Below are 25,493 nucleotides of genomic sequence, written 5' to 3'. Positions count from 1 at the left end.
CATCCCCAAAAACATACAGATAAGTTAATTGGCTTCCCCATAAATTGGCCCTAGACTACAGTAAATACACTACTCGATACATACACAGACATGACTATGGTAGGGGTTCGATTGTGAGCTCCTCTGAGGGACAGTTAGTGACAAGACTATAATTTCTGTACAGAGCTGCGTAAGATGACGGCGTTATATATACATAATAATGATAACTTTGCAAAATCAATCACTTTGTCAAAAAATCAATTGGGAGCAGTTTGGACATGTACACACAAAGATTATTTACAAGTGGTAAATAATCATCTGATTCCCATCAATCGGACTGGAAATTGCATTGTGTGTATTTATCATAAGACTACGTTTGCATGGAGAGCGATCACAGAAGACGATTCCTTGCAAGCAATTCTTCGTATGCTATGTGCATTTGTCTGAGATTTGAACGCAGGCTTTTATTTACAGAAGCCAGTGATTTTCAATGAGACATCGCATGCATAGTGCGAAAAAAAAGTGCAGGTTGTATCTTTTTTTTTTATGCTGTACACAATCACAGAGGTTTCCTGAAAACGCAGCATCCCCAAAGGGTGCGATTTCGCATTGCAGCAAAACGTCTGTGATTTTAACCTATCTAATCCCTGCCCGTCGCGTTTCAGTGCGTTATATTTATATTGTAATGGTGTGTTCACATCAGTTAGCAGTGCGGTGGAATCAGTCAGCCCTTCGCAATGCATGAAGTGAGTTAACAGCATAACGTGCACATTAACAGTTGCAGTTAAGCATACTTGCTATGTACTGTATGCTTCACTGTATGAGTCACAACACACACAACGCGCAATGGAACTTTTCCCCTTTGTTGTGTTGCAATCCTATTTTAACGGGTTATGCACCGCAAAGTGTCACTATGCGCGTTATACACATAGCCTTTAAGATTAGATTTTAAATTTGATTAAAAAAATTGAATTGAATAAAACATGGTAAAAAAAATAGGGTCTTTTCAATGAAATCTTGGTCAAAATTTAATCAGTGAGGTTTACTGTATTCCAAGGTAAGGTAAGAGAGAAACTGTCACTTGCATGCCTGAAAATTAAAGGAATACTGTAGAGTGAACTTACCCGGGGCTTCTAATGGTCCCCTGCAGACATCCTGGGCCCGCGCAGCCACTCACCAATGCTCCGGTCCCCGCTTCTTGTTCACTTCTGGAATTTCCGACTTTAAAGTCGGAAAACCACTGCACCTGCACGCCCGTGTCCTCGATCCCACTGACATCACCAGGAGCGTACTGCACAGGCACAGACCATACTGGGCCTGCGCAATGCACTCCTGGTGACGTCAGCGGGAGCGAGGGGGAGGGAATGGCCACACAGATGCAGATGGTTTTCCGACTTTAAAGACGGAAATTCCAGAAGCGAACCAGAGGCGGGGACCGGAGCATCGGTGAGTGGCTGCACAGCAACAGGACGTCTGCGGGGGACCATTAGAAGCCCCTGGTAAGTTTACCTCTTTTTCCCCCTACCCCCCTACAGTACTCCTTTAACACTTTGAGGCAGCAAAAAAAAAAAACAGCCTGGTTATTGATAGGTTTTGCACTGTACATACACACGTTTATCTCATTATGTCATATATTGCCTCGGGTACACTTTAAGGAAAATACCTGTATTATCTTGACTCACGAGAAGCGAAAAAGTGAGAGATATGAAACAATACATATTTAGATTGTATGCGCTAAATTTAACTTCTCTGTAGTTCTTTTAACTATGAGAACTGGAATTAACGGGGGCTGTTACTGGACTCTGCAAAGGATGAATGAGACTCAAAAGAGACTGAGAAATCAACCATCCGATTGATTAATTTTTCAGGGTGTCCATTAAATAATGAATTGCTTCCACATCTAATTATTTCCATGTAAAGTTTCAGTCTAAAGGTAGACCCCCTAAAATTGTAGATCCCAAAAAAACCAAAAACAAATGTAAGATTAAATCTCTAAGCACAGGTCCCCAATCCCCATGTCGTCATTGCCAACAGCCTGGTACCCACTTGCCCCACCTTCCCCCATCCCACTTATCAACCACCGTTCATGTGGTAACCATAGTGATGCAGTCCACACAACAAGGCAGGCATCTGACTGCTCTTAGGATTTTAGTCACCTCCCCACCTTACATAAACCACATTACTATGGTTACCACATGACTGACGGGATCAAGCTTTGACTGCAGTGGAGGATGGGGAGCAGGTAGAAACAACTCATATTTTTACTTTTGTAGAAAATCTGAAAATCAGAAATCTGCCTTTATAAGAGTTCTGTTTCACCATGAGCTTGCTGGGCACTCTGTAACTTTAGAAAATTTGAAGATATAAACATTTGATGTGTTTAAGTAGCCATGTGCAATAATGCAACGATAAAAAGTCAGATTTTAAGGCAATTCAGTCAAATGATTGGTTGTAAAGAAAAAGGTAAACTTTTTTTTTCAATAAAATTATATCAGGAGTGGTGGAAATTTCGGTAGAGTTTTCAGAACATTGAATGGCGTAAAGACAAAGACAAACACTTATATCGCACTTTTCTCCTGGCGGACTCAAAGCGCCAGAGCTGCAGCCACTAGGACGCGCTCTATAGGCAGTAGCAGCGTTAGGGAGACTTACCTAAGGTCTCCTGCTGAATAGGTGCTGGCTTACTGAACAGGAAGAGCCGAGATTCGAACCCTGGTCCCCCGTGTCAGAGGCAGAGCCCTTAACCATTACACTATCCAGCCACAATAGGATAGGATAGATTGTACATTTTTTTGATTTATAGACCCAAGCAAATCATTTTTCAATCATTTTTTTCATGACTGGGGAAAAATTGAACATGTGTATGATACATCGGTCGATTTTTCAGATGGTAACCACTTTACCCCCATGCGTACGAATTTCTCGTCCCTTTTTCCATCCTTTCACCCCCAGGGATGGAGAAATCCGTACTTTCCGCGCTCCCGCTCACTGTAGCGCGCACTCCCGCTCGTAAACACGCCGCCCGCCGCTCGCCCGGAGATCAATGAACAGGAAAATCCATTCCCGTTCGTCGATCTAAGCCCCGCAATGATCCGCTGCTTCTCCGCTAAGCAGCGCGATCATTATGAGAAAAAGAAAACTTTCTCAGCCTCCTAGTACTTCGCTTGGAGGTTGCATTAAACAAAAAGTTACTGTTGCCATCTTGTGGCCAAATAGTAAAACTACCCCCTAAAGCATTTTTTACATACAAATAAATTAGTTTTACACTAAAAATTAACTCCTTACCTCCCACACTCCCCAATTACAATTAAAAAAAATACATAAATAGTTACCTTAGGGACTGAACTTTTTAAATATTTATGTCAAGAGGGTATAACACTGTTACTTTATAAACTATGGGCTTGTAATTAGGGATGGACACAAAACTGAAAAAAATGCACCTTTATTTCCAATTAAAATATTGGCACCAAATATTGTGGTTAGGGACATAATTTAAACGGTTTTATAACCGGGAGAAATCGGCAAATACATTTCATGGGTTTTAATTACAGTAGCATGCATTATTTGAAAACTATAAAGGCCGAAAACTGAAAAATAATTTTTTTCCCACATTTTTTCCTGTTTTCCCATTAAACCACATTTAGAATAAAATAATTCTTGGCATAATGTCCCACCTAAAGAAAGCTTAATTGGTGGCGAAAAACACAAGATATAGTTCATTTCATTGTGATAAGTAATGATAAAGTTATAGACGAATGAATGTAAGGAGCGCTGAAAGGTGAAAATTGCTCTGGTGGTCAAGGGGTAAAACCCCTCAGTTGGGAAGTGGTTAATATTAATCAGGAAAATTGATTGTACTTCTTGAATTGAAAAGAAATATAAAAAAAATTGTATTGTGTGTGGCCACCTTAAAGGACAACTGTAACATCCTAAAAAAAAACAAATTACACACCCACCTGATAGGAGAGAAGGCTCTGGTTCCCTTAGAGCACAGGGCCCATATGCAATTATTTCTCCTGTGTTTTCTCCTAGGAGATAATTTTTCATCTTCTATTTAAAATAACTTTCCAGCACTTCTCAACTGAAAAAGTACTGAGAAGTAAGTACAAAAGTACTATCAAAATTATTTTGAGTATTATCTTGCTTGCTGGTGGCTTAACAGGCATTTTATTGACACATTTAAAAACATCACCTAGGAGAAAACTCAGGTGAAAAAGTGAATTACATATGGCCCCAGGTGTGGAACTCCAGGCCTGGAGGGCCAGATCCATGCTGTCAGTGTTTAAGATGGACTGAGAAAGAGAGGAATGTGTTCTACCTGATGGACCACACCTTTCCTAATTCAGACCCATCAATTTGAGCTGTGTCAAAAATGTGTGAGGACCTCAGCCCTCGATGGACCGGATTGACATCCCTGTATCAGAGCCTCTCCATTCCTCTCTGCATCTCCTCGTTCCACCGCTGGACCCCCATTCAAATCACCTTCTGGCTGCATCTTCAAGTCTCCTTGGGTCTCCTAGTACTTCCGAAGACGATTGGCTCCGTACTGTGCACACGCAGGGGACCCGAGGTCTTTTTGACATTAAAATCGGAGGCTGGAATGTGGGGGCTCGGTGGTGGAATGAGGGAACACAAAGAGGGAGAGGTGCAGAGCCTTCCCTCCTCTTAGGTGAGTAGCTAACATTTTTTAGGACCTGAAGCTATGTGTTCTACCTGATGGACCACACCTTTCCTAATTCAGACCCATCAATTTGAGCTGTGTCAAAAATGTGTGAGGACCTCAGCCCTCGATGGACCGGATTGACATCCCTGTATCAGAGCCTCTCCATTCCTCTCTGCATCTCCTCGTTCCACCGCTGGACCCCCATTCAAATCACCTTCTGGCTGCATCTTCAAGTCTCCTTGGGTCTCCTAGTACTTCCGAAGACGATTGGCTCCGTACTGTGCACACGCAGGGGACCCGAGGTCTTTTTGACATTAAAATCGGAGGCTGGAATGTGGGGGCTCGGTGGTGGAATGAGGGAACACAAAGAGGGAGAGGTGCAGAGCCTTCCCTCCTCTTAGGTGAGTAGCTAACATTTTTTAGGACCTGAAGCTATGTACCCAGATGGATCGAGGATCTCAGTCAAAAAACGATCATTCCCCAATCCATTTACACAATTGCGGCAAATTGCTGCAAAAGTCAATTGGGATCGGAATAATCCTCCGTGATATGATCCAACATGGCGGTTGTTTAAAAACGAACAATAGCCGAGAATGGCCTGTGTGAAACAACGTTTGATGCATTTTCATTAAATTGTGGTGTGCAATATTGCAAAAAAGATTAACCACAAAAAATCGTCTGAAAAATCGTGCTGTGGGTATGGACCTTAAACAGTTGTCTTTTAAAGTAAACCAGAGGTCTAAGCCCTTAAAAAAATCGATACTTACCTAGTGCTTTCTCCTACCCCATAAACACATGTGAGACCCTCAGTGTCTTCCCGCGGTCTGCCGTTCATCCGTGATCAGGATCAGCCCGGTAACTGGCTCAGTCGCGTCAGTCCGGGTCTACTGTGTATGCGCAGGAGGTCCGCGCATGCACAGAAGACCAAGACTGGACCTGACTGAGACAGTTACTGGGGCTGATCGCGGCTGAACGGCAGACCGCGGGAGGACGCTGAGGGACTCACACGTGTTTCTGGGGCTGGAGAAAGCCCTGGGTAAGTATCGATTTTTGATAGGTTTGGATCTCTGGTACATTACTAAAGCAGAATTTCTGGATTACTGAACTCTTCCCCAACCTGAAATATACCCACTCTGGCATATAGAGTATGATATCCCTCCTCCCCATAACTAGGCCACACCCCTCTCTAGGGGCAGTGGGCAGAGAGGGGAGGAACAGAAGCCAGTCCATGGTCACATGATAGAAAATTCCATAAAAGAAATTGGGTTTTTAATTTATTTTTTTTTAGGTAATAAACCAAAAACCAGACCGATGTATTTGATTTTTATGGTGAGGAATGTAGGCAGCCTGTGTTAATAACCCTACAGTTTGGGCTTTAATATATTACAGTAAAATAGCTGATCAGCTGGTGATAACTGGGCAATTACCCACTGTATGTAATCGTGGCTCTGAGTATAGCCCAGCCAAGGAAAGCTCTACAGCCAAGCTCTGACTCTGCAGAATCCAAGGGGTGGTTGGCCGAGGTTTACAGTGAAGTCACTTTAGCTGTTCACACTAATATTACCTCTGAGCCTCATTACTGCAGTCCATGTTTAATCATCTGAGTGGGTACAGAAGAGTCACCCTCTTCAAAATATTCACATTTTGTAGCTTTGCAGCCATGGGCACACACAAAAAAAAAAATCATTTTTCCAGCTGTATTTACTCACTGCAGCTTGTAAAAGCTCAGCGAAAAATAAAATGGCAAAGAAAACAAAAATCATTGAAATGAGAAATGTATAAAGAATTACCCCATGTCAGTACTTAACGGAGTTTAACTCTGTATGTTTTAATTACAGCTTTAGGGCAAACCTGAACTGAAAAAAAAATAGTTACTCACCTATGGAGAGCGAAGGCTCTGGATCCCATATCTCCTTACCAGTCCTCTCTGAGTCCCCTTATTCCACCGCTGTCTCCCTTTTGTGCCTTCAATAGCCTTTGGAAGGCCACTGAAGACCCTTCCCTCTTAGCTGAGCATCAACATCTTGTTTTTTTGGGGGGAGGCAGTTCAGATACCCTTTAAGCCTGTTGGGTTAATTCTCTGCTAGAGATGGTTAATGCAATGCAGATAATTCTGTCTTGCATACAAATGTAGAACAAATTGTATGCAGCTTGGACCTGGCCAATGAAATCAGTCAGATTGAATGGTAACTGTTGGTGGACTGCAATCTTCAAGTCACTTCACAGATGTTCAATAGGATTTAGGTCTGGGCTCTGACTAGGTCACACAAGGTAATTCACCTTGTGTGGTCACTTTTGCTGAGTGCATTTGGTCAGTGTCATGTTGGAAGGTGAATCTTCTTTCAATTGACAACCTTCTGGAAGACAACAGTTGTTTTTTTTAAAGAATCTGGTGGTATTTTGCCCCATCCATTTTCCTTCTTTCTTGACAAGTGCCCTGGTCTCTGTTGCAGAGAAACTTCCCCACAGTGGGATATTTACACCACCATGCTTTACTGTAGGTATGATGACATGTATTGGCATTCTGTCAGATAAACTGTTTAGTGCTGAAGCCAAATACTTTGTTTTGGTCTCATTTGAACATAGCACCTCTACCTACTTGGAACCTTCAAGGTGCATTTTGGCAAACCTCAATTGAGAAATCTCTTTTTTCTTGCAGCCCTCCTGTGCAAGCTGTAGTACCTGGGAAATGGTTGCTGCGTGTACACAATTACCACTTCTTGCTGAAATTTCTTAGAGCTGTTTCAAAGTTGCTTTAGTCTCTTGGCAGCCTCTCTGACCAGTTTTATCATTGCTCTTACATTCCGTTGGAGGTGCAGCTTGATTTAGAAAGGGTCCTAGGAGCACCAAACACTTTGTGGTTCTAGGGTTTGATAACTCATTTGAAATGTGTCTGTCCATCTCCTTTGTAACTATCGACAGGTTTATTTCTGAGATCTTTTGACAGTGCCTTGTCGCCTAAGGTTGATTGTTTGGTTTCAGTTGCACTACCAAGCACAGGAATGCTCCAGTAATTGCTGTTTTTATACTGAACTAATCAAAATGATTACAAACGATCACGGGTGCAAGCCAGTAAGTTACATCTGATTTAACAAGTATGTTTAGGAAAATGTGGAACTTTTTTCCATCTCAGTGATTCTTTTTTTTTTTTTTTTCCCGAGCTGTTGCTATAATATTGATCTCTTGACTGACTGTTATAAGTAACTGAGGAAATCTGAGTAAATCTAGCTGGAAAAAGCATTTCTTACGTGTGCAGAATAACAAAAAGTTTTATGGTCTATAATTAGTTTTCAGGAGAGCTGCTGCTGCAGTCCCACTGCTCCAACTGCACAGATGAAGCACTTGCTTACTAACCCTTGCTATTATATAAATATGGTTTCAAGAAAAATAATTACTAATTAGATATGAGTTTATGAGTAAACATATTAATATTTTGCATGTAAAACTGGGACCTCAAAATAGGGTTTAGTACATTTATAAGACTGAGCATCTAAGTGCTGTTATTCAGGATAAGATGCATATTGACAGCATAAAAGATCACTTAATACCCTTGAGACACTTGGATGTTTATTGTGTATACACTGGATATATCCTTGTTTTATATCATTTATGCTGCTGTTCTGTATGATGGCTATATCCTGCGAATACTGGCCCAGCACGATTTGTATGACTACCAGTATTTTTTTTATTTTTATTTTTTTTTAAATTGGAAAAAAATGTAAATACAAAAAGAGAGACCTAAAAAAAAAGAAATTTTGCAAATTTACGGGGGAATTTCATCCTTATTATATTTCTTCTGTTATATGATTAACTTAATGCTGCATATCATAAGAATGTATCTCTTTGTCTAACACTAGTCTCTTGTATTAATACAAACAGAAGGAGAAACACAACTCTTCTATCTTATGTAGTGAGTTATAATAAAAACTAATTTTGCCTTTTGCATCATATGTATGTATAGAATCATTATGTAAGAGTTGTTAAATTATTATACTTAACAATTGCAAATCATTTTTTATATTTGACACCTCTTTTCTCCTTTAAAATCTGCTTTAAAAGATTGCTTAAAAAAAAAAAAAAAACTAAACAGGAATTTTGGTTCCTGTAGAGGTAATGGGCCCGATCCAATTTACTTTTTCTTCTAAGTTTTCTCCTAAGTGGTATTTTCACATCCTATATAATAAAACCCCTGTGTCCCTGCGTGTGCCTCCTGTCTCTGTGTAGCGTTGTCCGTGCTTCTTGCTACTGCGCATGTGCACAGCACGGACTCAGCATCACAGAGACAGGAGGACGGGGCCAGGGAGCCGAGCGGGCGGCATGTGAGCGGGCGGCCGGGTGTGCGGTGCTCGTGCGTGGCGGCAGGTGTGCGCACGTCGGACGGCGGTAGCGCGCGCCCACTGCCCAGAAACACAGACCTAGAGCCCGTTTTTAAATGGGCTTAGGTCTACTAGTTGTAAATAAAATGTGTAAGCCACCAGCAAGTGAGAAAATACTCAAAATAATTTTAATAGCACTTTTTCATGAATTTTGGGTACTTTTTCAATTGCAGAGTGCTGAAAAGTTATTTTAAAAAGAAGAAGAAAAATTATCTCCTAGCTAATTGGATCCTTAGAACCCACCTCGGGTTCTCTTTAAAATAACTGTTCAGCATTTTGCAACTAAGAAAAGTACCAAAAGTAGTAGAAAAACTACTTTTAAATTGATATTGTGTGGGGTTTAAAAGGCATTTTATAAAGAAGGGCCCATATGCAATTCCCTTTGTGTGTTTTTCTTATGCTGGGGATACACGGTACGTTTCTGTACCGTGTATCGACCAGCTGATCCGGCCAGCTGATAATATTCAGCTGGCCCGATCAAGCCGCTCGACTCCCGCCCGCTCGATCCCTGCAGACAATGGCAGGAAATCGAGCGCTGATTAGGAAACGCCGACGGGACGAGCAGCAATCGATCCGCGCGGACAGGCAGGGAGGCGGCTGGGGTCGATCCGGCGGCTAATCGGCTGCCGGATCGACCCGTGTATTGCAGGCATTACATTACCCACATGCTAAACACATGCACCTGTCAATTACCTGCCACGCCTTCCCCCACAAACTCCATGAAAGTCTACCAATCCTACTTTCAACTCATCCACTTTTAGGCTTTGTTCACATCTAAAATCGAAATCGCTGACGGCAGCGATTTTTGATTTTTTTTTTAGCTTTTTATTTTCCCCCTCTTGGTGCTCCACTGCACTCTACGATTTTGGGCAAAGCGCTTTTGCAGAGCAATTCCATTTTGTCACTTCCTGATGTCAGTCAGGAAGTGAACTCTATGACCCGAAACAGAATGTACTTATTCTTCAAACGCAATCGCTGCATAAAGCGATTTTGTGAGCGGTTAGCGTTCTTCCTATACCTTCCATTAGAGCAAAATCGCCCCCAAAAATGGTACAGGCATTGCTTTGCGGAGCGCAAAGCAGACAAAATGCACGGATATGAACCTTCTCATAGAGAATCATTGCACAAGCGTTTTGTGGGCGATTTTGAAAATCGCCTGCGCTTGAAAAAAAGGCCGAAAGCGCCCTAGATATGAACAAGCCCTTAAAATTTATTAATCAGTTATGTTGGGTTCAAAAGATTGCTGGCAGATGCTTTTAAAGCAAACTAATTTGCTAGAAATATCAACCCATTTAAAAGAAATGATTTGTATAATTGCAAAATATTCCTGCTCCTAAAAAATCCCAAACTATGTTTCACAATTAAAGGCTACTTCCAGATAGCTTTTCAACTGTTGGTAGAGTGATTCTAATGCAAGATCTAATTGTACACCTGCAGGAAGCATGTGTTTACGGTTATTAAACAATGCCAGAGATTTTGATTTGATGTTCATGTCGAATCTAATGTGTAATCTGTTAAGCCAAAAATCAGACAGTATATGAACACCTTCAAGTACATATATATATATATACATATCTGGGGCTTCCTCCAGCCCCCTCCGCACAGACAGACAGATAAGTGACAGCGCTCAAGGATGCATCTGAACTGCAATCCTACAGAGGCAATGCGAAGCCCCTCCGGAACTAAATACGGTACATGCCTTGAATGCAAAACAGATGCAAATTATGTGCCAATTCTAATCTAAAAATGTTGAAAGTTAATTTGAAGCAGTGAATGCAGCTGGCCACTACTGGGGCTTCCTTCAGCCCCCTCTGTGCAGATCGCTCCCAAGACGGCGTCTAAATCCACCTAGATGCAGCAGTAGCAGGCCCATTCTCCACGGCCAGTCGGCACAGGTGCAGTGCGGCCAAGCGGACTTCCCCGTCTCGCTCCCTCGACTGGGAGTGTTTTGTGCCTGCACAGCAGTACTGCGCAGGCACATAATGCTCCCAGCGACGGGAGCGTGGCGTGTCGGGCGCACGCAGGCTGCACATGCGGAGTATGCCTGACTGGTTGCAGAAAACAGTGCTGCTACCAGAGCATTTAGGAAGATTTAGATGCTGGCGTGGGAGCAATCTGCACAGAGGGGGCTGAAGGAAGCCCCAGGTGTGTATAAAGCTTTCAGTCCCCCTCATCCCAGGGTCACTTTAAGACCTTTTGTGGCAGGCTAGCTATAACCAGCTGGAGGCAACCTAGAGATCTCCTCATGGGAAGCAGGAAACACAGGAGTTTGGGAGCCCATTGGAACATTGGAGCTGGGTGGGGGGGTTTGATTGAGGTTAGGCATCGGTGGAGGGGGTAAGGGTAGGCACTGGTAGAGGCAGGGCTCTGTGTGAGAATAGGGTTAGGTTTAGTGATGGCAGGATATTGGTAAACTTACCTGTCTTCTACTAGCGGCTACTTTCCATGCATAAATTTACCCAGCACTTTTTTGCATGTTTGATACTCGTACATACTTAGCCCTGATAAAACAATAGGAAGTAGTGCCACAATTATTGCTACTGAATATTATGCAACTTACTCTTGTGCAATATTATTGTCCTTTATTCTATTTAAATTGTCTAGACCACAATATAAATAAAAGGCTCTATTGTTCAGAGAAGAAGGCTCAGTGCGTACCCTTATTTTAATATCCAGTGAAAGACACATTTAGTATTAATCATCACCAAACTAGCTCATGCCTCCAGGTCCCCACTGACCTAGATATTGTTACACAAGATCCTCCTTATCACCTACTAGTTAGGCTCTCCACTGTCAATGGAATAAGTGTTTATTGTCAGGCAGTAAAATCATTCTCATTAACACCACTCTAGAGGCCTCTCCAAGTTTGCTGTCACTAGTGTTAACTACATTATTGCTTTCTTCATTCAGAAGATAATTACCCCTGATGAAGTCCACTTACACAGAATGTAACAAAGCATTTCAGGACTGGTGGAGACACCAAGCAAAGTATTCCTTGTTGTTTTAGGAGGCAGGAATGCAGTCAGAGCTCCTGTTTTATAGTACACTTATACACTGAGCGGCCCAAAAATTCCCTGTAATAACGAGTTAGTCCACCTTTTGCTCTGATCACAGCCAATATTCTTCTCGACATGGACTCAACAAGATGCTGATACAGTTGTTGAGGAATGTTGGCCCCTGCTGATGCAATGGCAGCTCTAAGTTGGGTCAGATTGGATGGTGGCATTTCCAAGCTTTGAAGTGATCTTTTGACTTTGTCCCACAAATGCTCAATAGGATTGAAGTCATGGGACTGAACTGACCATGGAAGCACATTAAACTCTCATTGATGTTCCTCAAACCAATTTGAGACCAATTGAGCACGGTGGCAACAGGGATATTTTCCTATTTTGCTGTGATACCAAAGGCACTCTTGATGGTCTTCTGCTGCTAAAGCCCATCCTTTGCAAAGTCCATCTTGTTGTTCATTGTGATATGCTTTGTGGTGTACTTGCATTGAATTCAGCTGTAATTTGTGCTGTTGCTGGGGGCCAAGCGTGCTACTCGTCTTTCACCTCTCTCGTTCACCAGCCTTTTTCCACCAGAATAGTCCTTTTTTCCCAACTGACACTCTCTAAACATCCGAGATACTGTTGGGAGAGAAATTCCTAAAAGAGTCGTCATTTCAGAGATGCTAGCACCAGCTCTTCTTGCACCGACGATCATCTCTCGTTCAAAGTCACTTAAATCTTTCATCTCATCCCATTGTGAAATTAACTTCCGTGATAACTACTTTGTCCAAAGCTGAGTGTTCCTTATATAAGCAACTCTGCGTTGTTATGTCACTCTACATCACTGTTGGACTGATTTACTTAGAAATAAAGGATGGATCTAATTTTATGCCGACTTAGTGTAGCCATTGATAACTAGAGAATCATAAAACTAATTTACATATACAGTAGTTATGTCAGGGAATTGTCCCCATTAGCACACGGTATGGATATTTTTGATGAAACTTGGAGGAGAAGTGATATAAATTATAATGACAACACTAAAACAAGACCCAAAAGCCCTCCATGCATTTGCCTGGGTTTCCTCCAGATACTCCAGTTTACTCAAACACTCCAAAAAAACATATTGATAACTTAAAGACAAACAAAACAACATTGTTAACAAAATTGCTTAATTTTCGTTTTAAATATTCATTTACAATTCATTTAGTCAATGTTTGCCCATTGTAAAATCTTACCTCTCCCTGATTTACACTCTGAAATGTACCACAGGTGTCGACTTCTTTAGTCCTGTCATGTGATCTCTGCTGAGTTCTGTAGCTAGTGCAAAAGATGCCTGGTCTCCCAGAATACGGGGGAAGGGAGGGGGGGTGACATTCACACCCCACTCAACATCTTTCACCCTGAAGGGCTTCGTCAGTAATGCATTGGATAAAGTGCAGTAGTAACATATAACATATACAATTTACAACATTTCCCCCAGCAAAGTAGCCCAAGTCAAGCGAGTTGACGGCCCACCTAATTGTTATATAGTATCCATGTTCCAGGTCCCATCATAAGGCTCTGAACCCAATCAGTCTCAAAGGAACGGTCCTCCTGCCTTCCAATCTGTATATACTGCGGTAGCAGTGGCAATACAGCATGAGAGACGTGTGTAGCGTCATATTCTGACACTCCCACCCATCCACCAGATGTAGTGGAACGTCATAACCTTTCACAGCTGTTTGTGCCTAGCTACCATAGCAACCCAGACCTCCTGTCACCTCTTCTTGTGCCCATGTATCATCGGGTGACCAAGACAGCGTGCCTGGGATTTCTGCCGCATGTATCCACCTGCCGCCAGTAGGCTGCAGGGTAACCCAGGCAACGAGATATGTCTTAACCATCTTACTCCCAACTAAACCAACTTAATCGTGACCATGTGGTCATAATCCTCATGGTAACAAGACAGTGGAATGATGACCACGTGGCCGCAAAACCTGATTTGCTGCATGCTTGTTTCAGGTGTGTGATACAGACACTACTGCAGACAGAATGATCAGCAGGGCTGCCAGGCAACTGGTATTGTTTAGAAAGTAAATAACTATAGTAGCCACCATGTCCCCCTTACTTCAGGTGTACTTTAAGGTTGGTAAACCCTGTTGCCAAATAGTCCTACCAAACTTTTACTTGCAGAAGACACAGTATGTAATATCTGTGGAAACTGGTAAACACAGACCTTTGACTTTAGTTCATTAGTGGTTGTGCAGGTCACATGCTGTTTGGTCAGTTTTTCTTCAATCGTCATTCAGGTTGAGGTCAAGGTGACCTTGGGTTGACCTCTGTTTCCCATTTTCTTGTACAGTTGCGATATTAAAACTGATCTCATCCTAACGTAACCCAGAGTCACAGGTCTGTGTAGCCCTTGGAGACTTTTGGGTTGGCACCAATCGGCGTTATGCTGTAATGCCTGATTTTATGCACAGATTACCATGCCAACTTTCACGCCTATTTCCTGGGGCTTTAACAAGGCAAGTTGAGTAACTGTTCATAAATTTAAAAATATCATATTTTTACTTGAACTATTGTAGCCCTGGCTACTAAGCCTCATCACCGGGATGACAGAAAGGTTTACACGTGAAAAGGCATTAAATAACACGCTTAACCACTTGAGGACCCACCCTTTACCCCCCCTTAAGGACCAGCGCTGTGCTGAGTGATCTGTGCTGGGTGTGGCTCTGCAGCCCCCAGCACAGATCATGTAGCAGGCAGAGAGATCAGATCACCCCCCTTTTTTCCCCACTAGGGGGATGATGTGCTGGGGGGGTCCGATCTCTCATGCCTGCATGTGGCTGGCGGGGGGGGGGGGCAGCTCAAAGCCCCCCTCCGCGGCGAAATTCCCCCCTCCCTCTCCTACCTGCTCCCCCCCCGGAGATCAGGGCTGCACAGGACGCTATCCGTCCTGTGCAGCCAGTGACGGGACGTCCCCTGTCACATGGCGGCGATCCCTGGCCGCTGATTGGCCGGGGATCGCCGATCTGCCTTACGGCGCTGCTGCGCAGCAGCGCCGTACAAATGTAAACAAAGCGGATTATTTCCGCTTGTGTTTACATTTAGCCTGCGAGCCGCCATCGGCGGCCCGCAGGCTATTCACGGAGCCCCCCGCCGTGAATTGACAGGAAGCAGCCGCTCGCCCGAGCGGCTGCTTCCTGATTAATCAGCCTGCAGCTGGCGACGCAATACTGCGTCGCTGGTCCTGCAGCTGCCACTTTGCCGACGCGCGGTATGAGTGCGCGGTCGGCAAGTGGTTAAATAGCAAACTCATTAAAGCAAACTTGAAGAAAAAAAAACCTTATAATATAATGAATTGTATGTATGAATAATGAATAGAACATTAGTAGCAAAGAAAAGAGTCTCATATTTTTATTTTCAGCTATATAGCTTTTTTTTTAAGAACATTGCATCATTCTGTCACAGTTGCAGTTTTAAAACCACACTGTCTTTTCAGCTATAAAATACAGAAATAATAACCCTTTGAACTTTCCTGCAGTAAAGCCGTATCGCAAGCTGTTTCTGTTTCCTGGCAGTTTAAAGGAGAACTGTAATGAGAGGAATATGAAGGCCGCCATATTTATCAATACCAGTTGCCTGGCTGCCCTGCTGATCCTCTACCGCTAATACTTTTAGCCATAGACCCTGAACAAGCATGCAGCAGCCCAGGAATGCTTGTTTCTGAGTTGTTTCATACACTTCTGCAGCCAAATAGATCAGCAGGACTGCCAGGAAACTGGTGTTGGTTAAAAGGAAATAAATATGGCAACCCCCATATACTTCTCACTTCAGTTGTCCTTTAAAGAGACCCTGAAGTCTCTTTTTTTTACCTGTTTTTGTAATAAAATCCTCTTAAAGGAGTTATTAGGCTTTTCAGGCCCCTTCCCCCCCATGTACTTACCAGTGGCTTCCTCCAGCTCGTTGCCGGTGACATGTCCCATGACGCAGCTCTGCTCACAGCCCGCAATCTCCGCCAGTACTGAGGCCGACCTCAGCGTCAGCCTCGTACTGCGCCTGCGCAAGCGGTGCTCTCAATTACCGCCACGTTGTCCGCGCTGTACTGCGCAGATGCATTCTGTGAGCGGAGCTGCAACGTGGGACATGTCGCTGGCAACGAGCTGGAGGAAGCCACGGTTCAGTAGAGGGGGGGGGGGGAGAGGGGGGATAGTGGGTATGAAAAGCCTGATAACTCCTTTAAAGTGAACTAGAACAGAAGCACCCTCATGTATTTTACCATGTATATCAGTGGGAACATTAGAGAAAACACCCTGCTCTCTGTTTTATCCATCACTGCTCAGCCTGCTTGTTACCAGCCCTGATAAAATCCCTGACTGAGCATTCAGTCTGGCTTTGCTCAGGAATCATTATAGCTGACTGAGTCATTATAGCAGAGCCACAAGGGGGCGGGCTTGGGCTTGAAAAGACATCAGAGAATACAGACTCAGCTATAATGATTCCTGAGCAAAGCCAGACTGAATGGTCAGTCAGGGATTTTATCAGGGCTGATAAGAAGCAGGCTGAGCAGTGAAGGAAGAAGCAGAGAGCAGGGTAAGTGTTTTCTCTAATGCTCCCCTGATATATATATATATATGGTAAAATACATGCGGGTGCTTTGTCTCAGGTTCACTTTAAGCATGAATGCCCCAGTTAAATCGCCACATCCCCGCGGCAGATGAGTGATTTATTACAGAGGAATAGACCTGCAAAGTTTTACGACTTTGCAGGTCACAGATTGTGCTGCCCTGGGGAGGCAGAGCTTTGAGCTTTAGCTCTGCCTCTCCGCAATCAATCTCCGCAGATGTTGGCCTCCTCCCCGCCCTTCTCAGTGAAAGAAGACTGAGAGGGGCGGGGAGAGACGGCGATCGGCAGATATTGACCGCTGAGGAGGCAGAGCTACAGCTCAAAGCCCTGCCTCTTCAAAGAAGTAAAACCCTGTGAGCCCAGGAGCTTTTCAAGGCTATTGCTCTGTAATTAATCACTCATCTGCCACGGGGATGCAGCAATTCAACTGCGCATTCATGCTCTTTAAGTGCGTTTAGAAAATAGGACTGTATTTGACCAAGTTGGGTCGTATAGCTCAGAGAAGCTCTTTCACAGATTTTTTTTAACTCTTCCTGTACTGGAAAACAATATGAGGCTCCTTTATTCCCTACTAATATCCTATTCCTTAGCTGTATTACACATACAAATCGTTATGTAGTATGTTTATTATCGTTTTAGGTTTTCTTTAACTTGTAAATAAAGCTAGTAAAAAAAATAAAAAAAAATAGTACTTCAAATATTTTGTACAGTATGCTGTAAATATAAAAACACAAAATGCAATTAAATAAATAAAATATTCTAAAAAAAAACAAAAACCCAGTACAGTTCCATTTAAGTGAACTTGTGAGCAGATTTAGGGGTTTACTTATATAGATACAGTATATATAGATTTGATGAGGCACATCACCTCACAAAACTAGCTTTGCCACATTTTAAAAGTCTAGGGGGTTGTAGAAGCCCTTCCCAACGAAGGGGCTGATCAACCATCATCTATGGACAACTATAGACATTAATTTCAAAGGAAAGACAGGACAGTCATGTGTCTGCTCAGTGGTCAAATGACAAGACAGCACAAAAACTGTAAATGCAACAGAAACTCAGCAGCACAGAGTCAGCTACATGTGCTGGAAAGAGGTACCATGCTCACAATGCAATACGAAATCAAAATATCAAATATTTTATTTATTTGAAAGCGCTGACATATTATGCAGGGCTGTACAGAATATATATTCTTGTCACTAACTGTCCCTCAGAGGGGCTCACAATCTAGTCCCTACCATTGTCATTGTTCTAGGTATGTATTGGGTAGTGCATGTATCATAGTCTAAGGCAAATTTAGGGGGAAGCCAAATAAAGGATACCCGAGGTGACATGTGACATGATGAGATAGACATGTGTATGTACAGTGCCTAGCACACAAATTACTATGCTGTGTTCCTTTTTTTCTTTCTCTGCCTGAAAGAGTTTAACCACTTGAGGACCCACCCTTTACCCCCCCTTAAGGACCAGCGCTGTTTGTTGTGATCTGTGCTGGGTGGGCTCTGCAGCCCCCAGCACAGATCAGGGTGTACGCAGAGCGATCAGATCGTCCCCCTTTTTTCCCCCCTATGGGGATGATGTGCACTGGGGGTCTGATCGCTCCTGCTGGTGGCATGTTGCGGGGGGGGGGGCACCTCAAAGCCCCCCTCCGCGGCGACATTCCCTCCCCCTCCCTCTCCTACCTGTCCCCCCAGTGATCCGGGCTGCACAGGACGCTATCTGTCCTGTGCAGCCAGTGACAGGATGTCCTCTGTCACATGGCGGCGATCCCCGGCCGCTGATTGGCCGGGGATCGCCGATCTGCCTTACGGCGCTGCTGCGCAGCAGCGCCGTACAATGTAAACAAAGTGGATTATTTCCGCTTGTGTTTACATTTAGCCTGCGAGCCGCCATCGGCGGCCCGCAGGCTATTCACGGAGCCCCCCGCCGTGAATTGACAGGAAGCAGCCGCTCGCGCGAGCGGCTGCTTCCTGATTAATCAGCCTGCAGCTGGTGACGCAGTACTGCGTCGCTGGTCCTGCAGCTGCCACTTTGCCGACGCACGGTATAAGCGTGCGGTCGGCAAGTGGTTAACATCAGCGGTATGTAAGTGGCAGTTCCTGTCTGAGTCAGGACTGAGTCAGACTACAGTGTGACCCTCACTGATAAGACATTCCAACTATAAAACACTTTCCTAGGAGAAAATGGCTTCTGAGAGCAAGAAAGGGTCAATAGTTCACAGAAGATTTTAGCTCTGGCATAATTCAATGAATGTGTCATTGAGCAAAAACAGTAAAATCTTAAAAAGTAGATTTAAATATAAAATAAAACTGGAATATCCTAAAAAGACAGAAGATCGATACAATTGTATACTTCATTGGTTTATTTTCACCTCGGGTGTCCTTTAACGTATCTGTACGTTTTTGGGGATGTGAGAGGAAACCAACGTACACAAGGGGAACATACAAACTCCTTATAGATGTTGACCTGGCTGGGATCCAAACCGGGCTGAAAGCGCTAACCACTACGCCCAATAGCATACAAACAATAGATTTGGCATATGTGCGTGCATAGGTTTTAATCAGGTTCAAGAGCATGAAGTGTTCGCTTGCTTGACGACTTGCATAAGTAGAGTGAGGGACCAATTCTACAGAGGCAGTGCATATTGTTCTGGCGCCGCTCAGTTTGGCGCAGGGAGAGCTGAATGATGGCTCTCACTACTGCCGCTAAAGTCCGAGGTTAATTACTATTCCCCCCCCCCCCCCATGTTGTCACAACTTGGATGGAGATGTAATTCGGGGGCTGCTTCGACGCATGGCGCTTAGTGCAGCGCACCGAAATAACCTGATTCGGCTTTAAAGAGACCCAGAACAGAAGAAAAAAAATGCCAAACTGAACTTGCCTGGAGCATCCTCCAGCCTCCTGCAGTCTGTGTGGTCCCTCGGCATCCTCTGCGCTCCATCCGTTCTACCGCTGGCAGCTCCGTGCGTGACTTGGCCAGGAGTCGTGCACAACTGTACATGTGCGGCCTGTCCATGCGCCCATCTCTCCCTTAAACGCCTAGTGATAGAATGAAGCACATGTACGCAGGCTGCTCAAGGCGACGAGCACACGAGTGAGACAGTTGCGCACCACTCCAGGCCAAGTTGTGCGCTAACGGAGCAGCCGGCGGTAGAACGGAGGGAGCCCAGAGAATGCCGAGGGACCTCATGGACTACGGGGCACTGGAGGAAGCCCCAGGTAAGTTCAGTTTGGCATTTTTTTCTTCTGATCTGGGTCCCTTTAACTCCGGTGAATAGGTCCAGTTCACAATTACTACAGTCTATTTTGTGAATATACATTTTTTGCAACGAAGAACAAATTTGCAACCTAGTAGTTTTCATCACTTCTACAGTTCCAGATTGTTGTGTGCAGAGGGCTAATCATTGCTTGCATGGAAATTGAAAGCTGTATTTGACCTAGCAACGTGTTTGTTCACAAGGACCAATATTTACCACCAGATGTATCCATCATTTACCACCCTGCCACAGCATCCCGCTGTTTACTAGATCAGATGCTCATCAGAATGTGAGGGAGCAGAGTCAGCCTGTCGCTCAAATTCCCTCTATTTCACATATATGCAGGAAGGCATGGCCTGAGGACAAGACAGTGGGACATGGCATCTGGAATCCACACCCTGAACCTGGTGGGGCAAGGACCCGGTCATACTATGCCACAGTTGCCATACAGGTTCTCACCCACTAGAGACTTCTGGAGGCAAATACACTGTGAGCAAAGTAAACGTTTAAGATTGGTTGGTGTTCCCATACATGATACAATCTCAATTATATGTGTAATCGGTTAAATAAAGTTATCAATTTCGCACTGGTAATCAAGGCTGAGACACCTTTCACATTAGCACTTTGCGTTACCCATTTTTGCCGCAGGGTAACGCTACTCCAATTAAAGCCTATGGGGCATTATATACCTAGCATGGTGTGAGGCGATTGAAATAATCGCAAATCTGACGCACGGGCAATGGTGCGTTGTCAGGCAACATGCATGCGGCAACCGGAAGTCATGTGAGTCTATGGCGATTCAGAGTTTTAGGGGTTTTTTACATTTTTTGCATTCACCTTGCGGCGCGCATTCACAGAAGCGTATTTTTTCAACGCACTTCCACGCGATTCAAGTTTCGCCCACAGGAAGGGAGCACCTCACTTCCTGCTTGGCCTGCAGCAGAAAAGGGATTACCACACATTACCGCGGTAATCCCTGAAGGCTATTTTTAGCATTGCAGTAAAGTGCACTCATTGCACCACAGCGCTCCCGTAACGCCGGTTGGCAGTGTGAAACCAGCCTCAACAACAGAACAGTCATTTCCTGCAAGCTTATCTTGAGTGGAGAACTGGGAATATCTGTTTTACCTGGAAAAAAAAAGAGTATTTTGAGCCGCAGGCTGGACAATCTGTGCTATGAACAAGCACCATCAAGAAGTGAAGCCATGGATGGGATTTGAGGCATGCTAAGTATAACAAAGGAACGCCCCGCTAGAAGAACAGTCCATACAGTTTATCTTGGTCTCACTCCCAGACACAATATGCACTTTGCTCCTCTTATTGCGCTATTTACCTTTTGGGCTGCCTGTGCATGTTCTTGTTTATGTTAGAGCAGACGGCGGGTGAGTAAATGAACCAATGAAAAGTGGTCCGCTCTTCAAAAATACCACATTCAGGTCAATTTCCCAGCAGGTTTGATCACGGTCTGAAATCTATTCAGTACAGTGTTGCCCATCTATGCATTAGATAGCATGATCAGGGGCACAGGCACATTTTACTTCATCAATCATCAACAAATCCATAGCTTTATACAGCACAGAGCATTATCAAACTAGCAAAGTAGCAGAGCATTCAGTTTTCTGCTGCAATTTGTTCAAATTAGAATGGTATTATGTAGCTTACACATTACTACGTCTCACTCAATACTTACAAAAAAGTAAGGGGTATAATTGGTCATTTGTTTTATCACGCTGCTATAGATGCGTAGGGCCACCCTAAAGCCCAACTGATGTGTGAAAGTACAATTATACGTTCGCTTTAGCTCAGTTCCTCATTTTTTATTTTTATTTTTTTAATCTATGGCAGTAAATATGCATTAAATAGCAGAATCTGATGGCCACCTGCAATGTTCTGGTAAAGCCCTGTTAATTCCAATTCCTGTGGATTAATTATTATTATTTTTTTTTTTTTCATTTTAGCCTTTTTGAGGTACTGCAGTTGCGGATCACGTGCCACTTGGCATATATACCATTTTGTCCTATGCGGAACAAGAATGAGGGCCAGTGCACACCAAATAAGCGCTAGCGTGATCGCAAATGCTCAGCTGTTTGAAGTGTTTTTTCTAGGTGATTTTAGGCATTTGCCTAGCAATTTTCTGATCATGCCTAGCGATTTTTGGAGCGTTTTGGAGTAGCATTTTTTATTTTTTGTTACAGTAGAACTGTAACTGAACAGCTTCTATGTAATGCCTGGCAGATCTCCTGCTTTCTTTCAGCTGCTATGCCCCAATCTACCACCACCTTCTTCACCCTATGTGGCGTTTCCCTGCTTGAACGGGATGTGCGGAAATAACTCCTGCCCGACTTCGGGTACACCCAGGCCTTGGAGGTGCAAAGTATAGCAGCTGAGGCCAGGAAAGCCAGAGTACCACCAGAACAAACAAAACTATGTAGCTGGGTGATGGAAGAGGCTACACAGATCACCAAAGGCGTTATGGACATGGGAGCAAGATTGCCCAGAGTAACCGCAGCTTTGGGCTTCCGATAACCGTCACAAATAAACAAGACACAATGGTTGCTCAGGACGACCGCCGCCCTGAGCCTCTGATTGAGTAACAAGACAGACAAGAGACAGACAGACAGATTGGTTGTTAATGAACGAGAAACACTGGTTGCTCAGGACCACCGCAGTCATGAGCATTTGAATGAGTAAGGAACAGACAGACAGAAGGATTGTTTGCCTAACAATAGCAAACATCCACACTGACATAGACAAGACAAACAGGTAAGAGCGTAACTAATAGCAACCGCTGCTACAGTCACGTCCACAGGAACAGAGCTAGCAGGAACCACCAGTTACCAACATGGTGAAGGAAGTCTCCTACTAGCAGGATGGTAAGACTTCACTGACCCCCGCAGGTGTGAACGTCCAGGCAGGCAAGGTAATGCAAAGCAAAATAAAATGCAACTATCACAGCGTGGACCCAGCAACAACTCAGGTAAGCTGTACATAGCGTACAGCTTACCTGAGTTGTTGCTGGGTCCACGCTGTGATAGTTGCATTTTATTTTGGAATGAGATCTGGAATGAGAGACAGGCTTTTATATGGACATCAGCCAATGGGAACAGACATGCAAATTCCCACACAGCTGAATGGTAATCATTAAATCCTGTGCTACACTGATGGAAGGCTGTAAACTGTGTGTGAATGGAAGGGATTCTGATTACAAATGCATCCCAGATTATGCAACCACATGCATGTAAGAAATCCACAGCTGTCTAACTGCAGTTCAACTGCAGCAAGCCAACATCCTGGGCTACTCTGAACTGCAGTGTGATTGCAAATACCAAAGACTCTCATGGAAATTGCAAACAAAACCAAACAACCAAATGCAGGTAGAGAAATCAAAACTGCTTAGCTGCAGTTCCGCTGTAACCGGCAGGAGGGATCCTTACATTCTGTAACAAAAACGCTTGGAAAATTGCTCTGACCTAGCACGTTTCAGAGCGATTTTCCACTTTCCTATACCTAACATTGAGGCTTAATCGCTTCAGGAATGCTGCAGGACCCGCGTTTTCGCTTTTAAAAAAGCTATGGCAATTTTAAAGGTGCTCAGAAGCGCTCTTGGTGTGCACCAGCCCTCAATGGGCATGGGGAATGGGATTCAGGAACACTGGAGAGAGTTGCTAAACCCTCTCAAACAGAAGCTTTCCAGGCTGAGCTAGTATAGCAATGATGTTGGATTGTACAGCAGAACATTTTGGGACCTTATCATATCAAAAAAATTTAGAAGGAGGAAAATTGTCACACCTTCTGCTTTCAAACATTTAAATAATGATTACCTAATTTGAAATGTACACTATTATAGTTCAAAATAAAAGGGCCATGCACATTTTTGGAGTACAATTTGTTAGACCGTTCTTTATGAGGGCAAATTTTGTTGCCAAAGATAAAAAAAAAGTACGAAGTTGTATGAAACTTACATAAATATATAAAGCAGGATACCCAACATCTTACTGCAATTTACCAGGCTAACTGTAAAGGAGGTGCAAATTCTACTATGCACTTAAAAAGGAACTCCAGTGAAAATAACGTAAGAAAAAAAAAGTGCTTAATTTTTACAATAATTATGTATAAATGATTTAGTCGGTGTTTGCCCATTGTAAAATCTTCCCTCTCCCTGATTTACATTCTGACATTCATCACATCATGGTGACATTTTTACTGCTGGCAGGTGATGTCAGTGGAAGAAGATGCTGCTTGCTTTTTTGGCAGTTGGAAACAGCTGTTATTTCCCACAATGCAACAAGGCTCCCACAGTGTGACGTCAGCAGCATGGTCCTGACATCACACTGTGGGAGGGGTTTCAACACAATATCGGCCATACAGAGATCCCCGATGATCCGTTTGAGAAAAGGTAAAGATTTCTCGTGGGGAAGGGGGTATCAGCTACTGATTGGGATGAAGTTCAGTCCTTGGTTACGGTTTCTCTTTAAGTCAGCAAAGTAGTAATATATTATAAAAAGTAAGTAAATGGTAATATATTCTAAAAAGTAGTAAAATGAAGTAAATAAAAATAATAAAATGAAAGTTGTACACTTTATATAATAATGATTGATAATAATTTAGTAAAATTAATATTTACAGCAATCAGAAAACACATAATAAATTGACCATGAAATGTGATGAGAGCTGTGATATCACACATATATCACATAACAGCTCTCAAAGATGTCTTGTCTACTGCTCATTTTTGTTTCTTGTTCAAAGTGGATACGGTAATTCTTCATTATTATTTTGTATGATATTTTTCTCCTATTTTATTCTTTATAAATAGGACAAAACAGCTTTCCTGTGACCCTCAAACAATGTAAGTGAACCTACGTCCGAATCCTGTGAAGTAAGGGGAAGCAGTAAAAATATCATGCATATGGTCCTCTCATGATTGTTCCACATGTGGCTGCAATGTTAATTTTCTTCACTCTCATGTGACATTGGTAATAGTTGTGCTCAGTGTAATTTTCCCTCTTAAAACAGAAGGTATTTGTGATCATTCAGCTTTAAGTGAGCAACTGTGGTTTCCCACAAAGCATCACTACTGAATATGCAAATTATCTCTTTACGCCCCTGTAGTGATGCATTGTGGGAAACCACAGTCCCTCACTTAACCACTTGCCGACCAGTGGCTTTCTGGCTGATCTGTGCTGCGTAGGCTCTCCAGCCCGCAGCACAGATCAGGTTTTAGCCAGGGCGATCAGACTTACCCCCTTTTTTCCCCACTAGGGGGATGTCCTGCTGGGGGGGTCTGATCGCCGCCGGCTCTCTGCGCTTTGCGGGGGGGGCTCTTCAAAGCCCCCCTCCGCAGCGTTTTCGGCGCTCCCTGGCTTCCCGTCCCTCCCTCTCCCTCCATGGCCTGCGCAGGACGGTTATCCGTCCTGCGCATTGAAGGATAGGCTTCAGCCTATCATATGCCGGCGATCCCCGGCCAATCAGAGGCCGGGGATCGCCGATCTGGCTTACGGCGCTGCTGCGCAGCAGCGCCGTATGATGTAAACAGCGGGGATTTCTTCCCCGCGTGTTTACATTTTGCCGGAGAGCCGCGATCGGCGGCTCTCCGGCTGTTCACGGAGACAGCCTC

At 43.8% G+C, this 25,493-nt stretch overlaps 1 long non-coding RNA gene across 1 annotated transcript in view; it reads left to right on the top strand.

Annotated features, from left to right (window-relative positions):
• The first annotated feature begins 2,111 nt into the window (after positions 1–2,111).
• Positions 2,112–25,493, top strand: part of LOC137536233 (uncharacterized) — a 96,213-nt gene continuing 72,831 nt past the window's right edge. Inside the window, exons 1-2 of the long non-coding RNA XR_011024546.1 lie at positions 2,112–2,221; positions 24,693–24,725. This is a non-coding gene — a long non-coding RNA (uncharacterized lncRNA). The remainder of the gene's footprint in view (positions 2,222–24,692; positions 24,726–25,493) is intronic.

The sequence above is a fragment of the Hyperolius riggenbachi genome, chromosome 10 (assembly GCF_040937935.1).
Source record: "Hyperolius riggenbachi isolate aHypRig1 chromosome 10, aHypRig1.pri, whole genome shotgun sequence".
NCBI classification, from domain to species: domain Eukaryota; kingdom Metazoa; phylum Chordata; class Amphibia; order Anura; family Hyperoliidae; genus Hyperolius; species Hyperolius riggenbachi.
The sequence above is the reverse complement of the archived record's forward strand: the minus strand, read 5'-3'. Positions and strand labels throughout refer to the sequence as shown.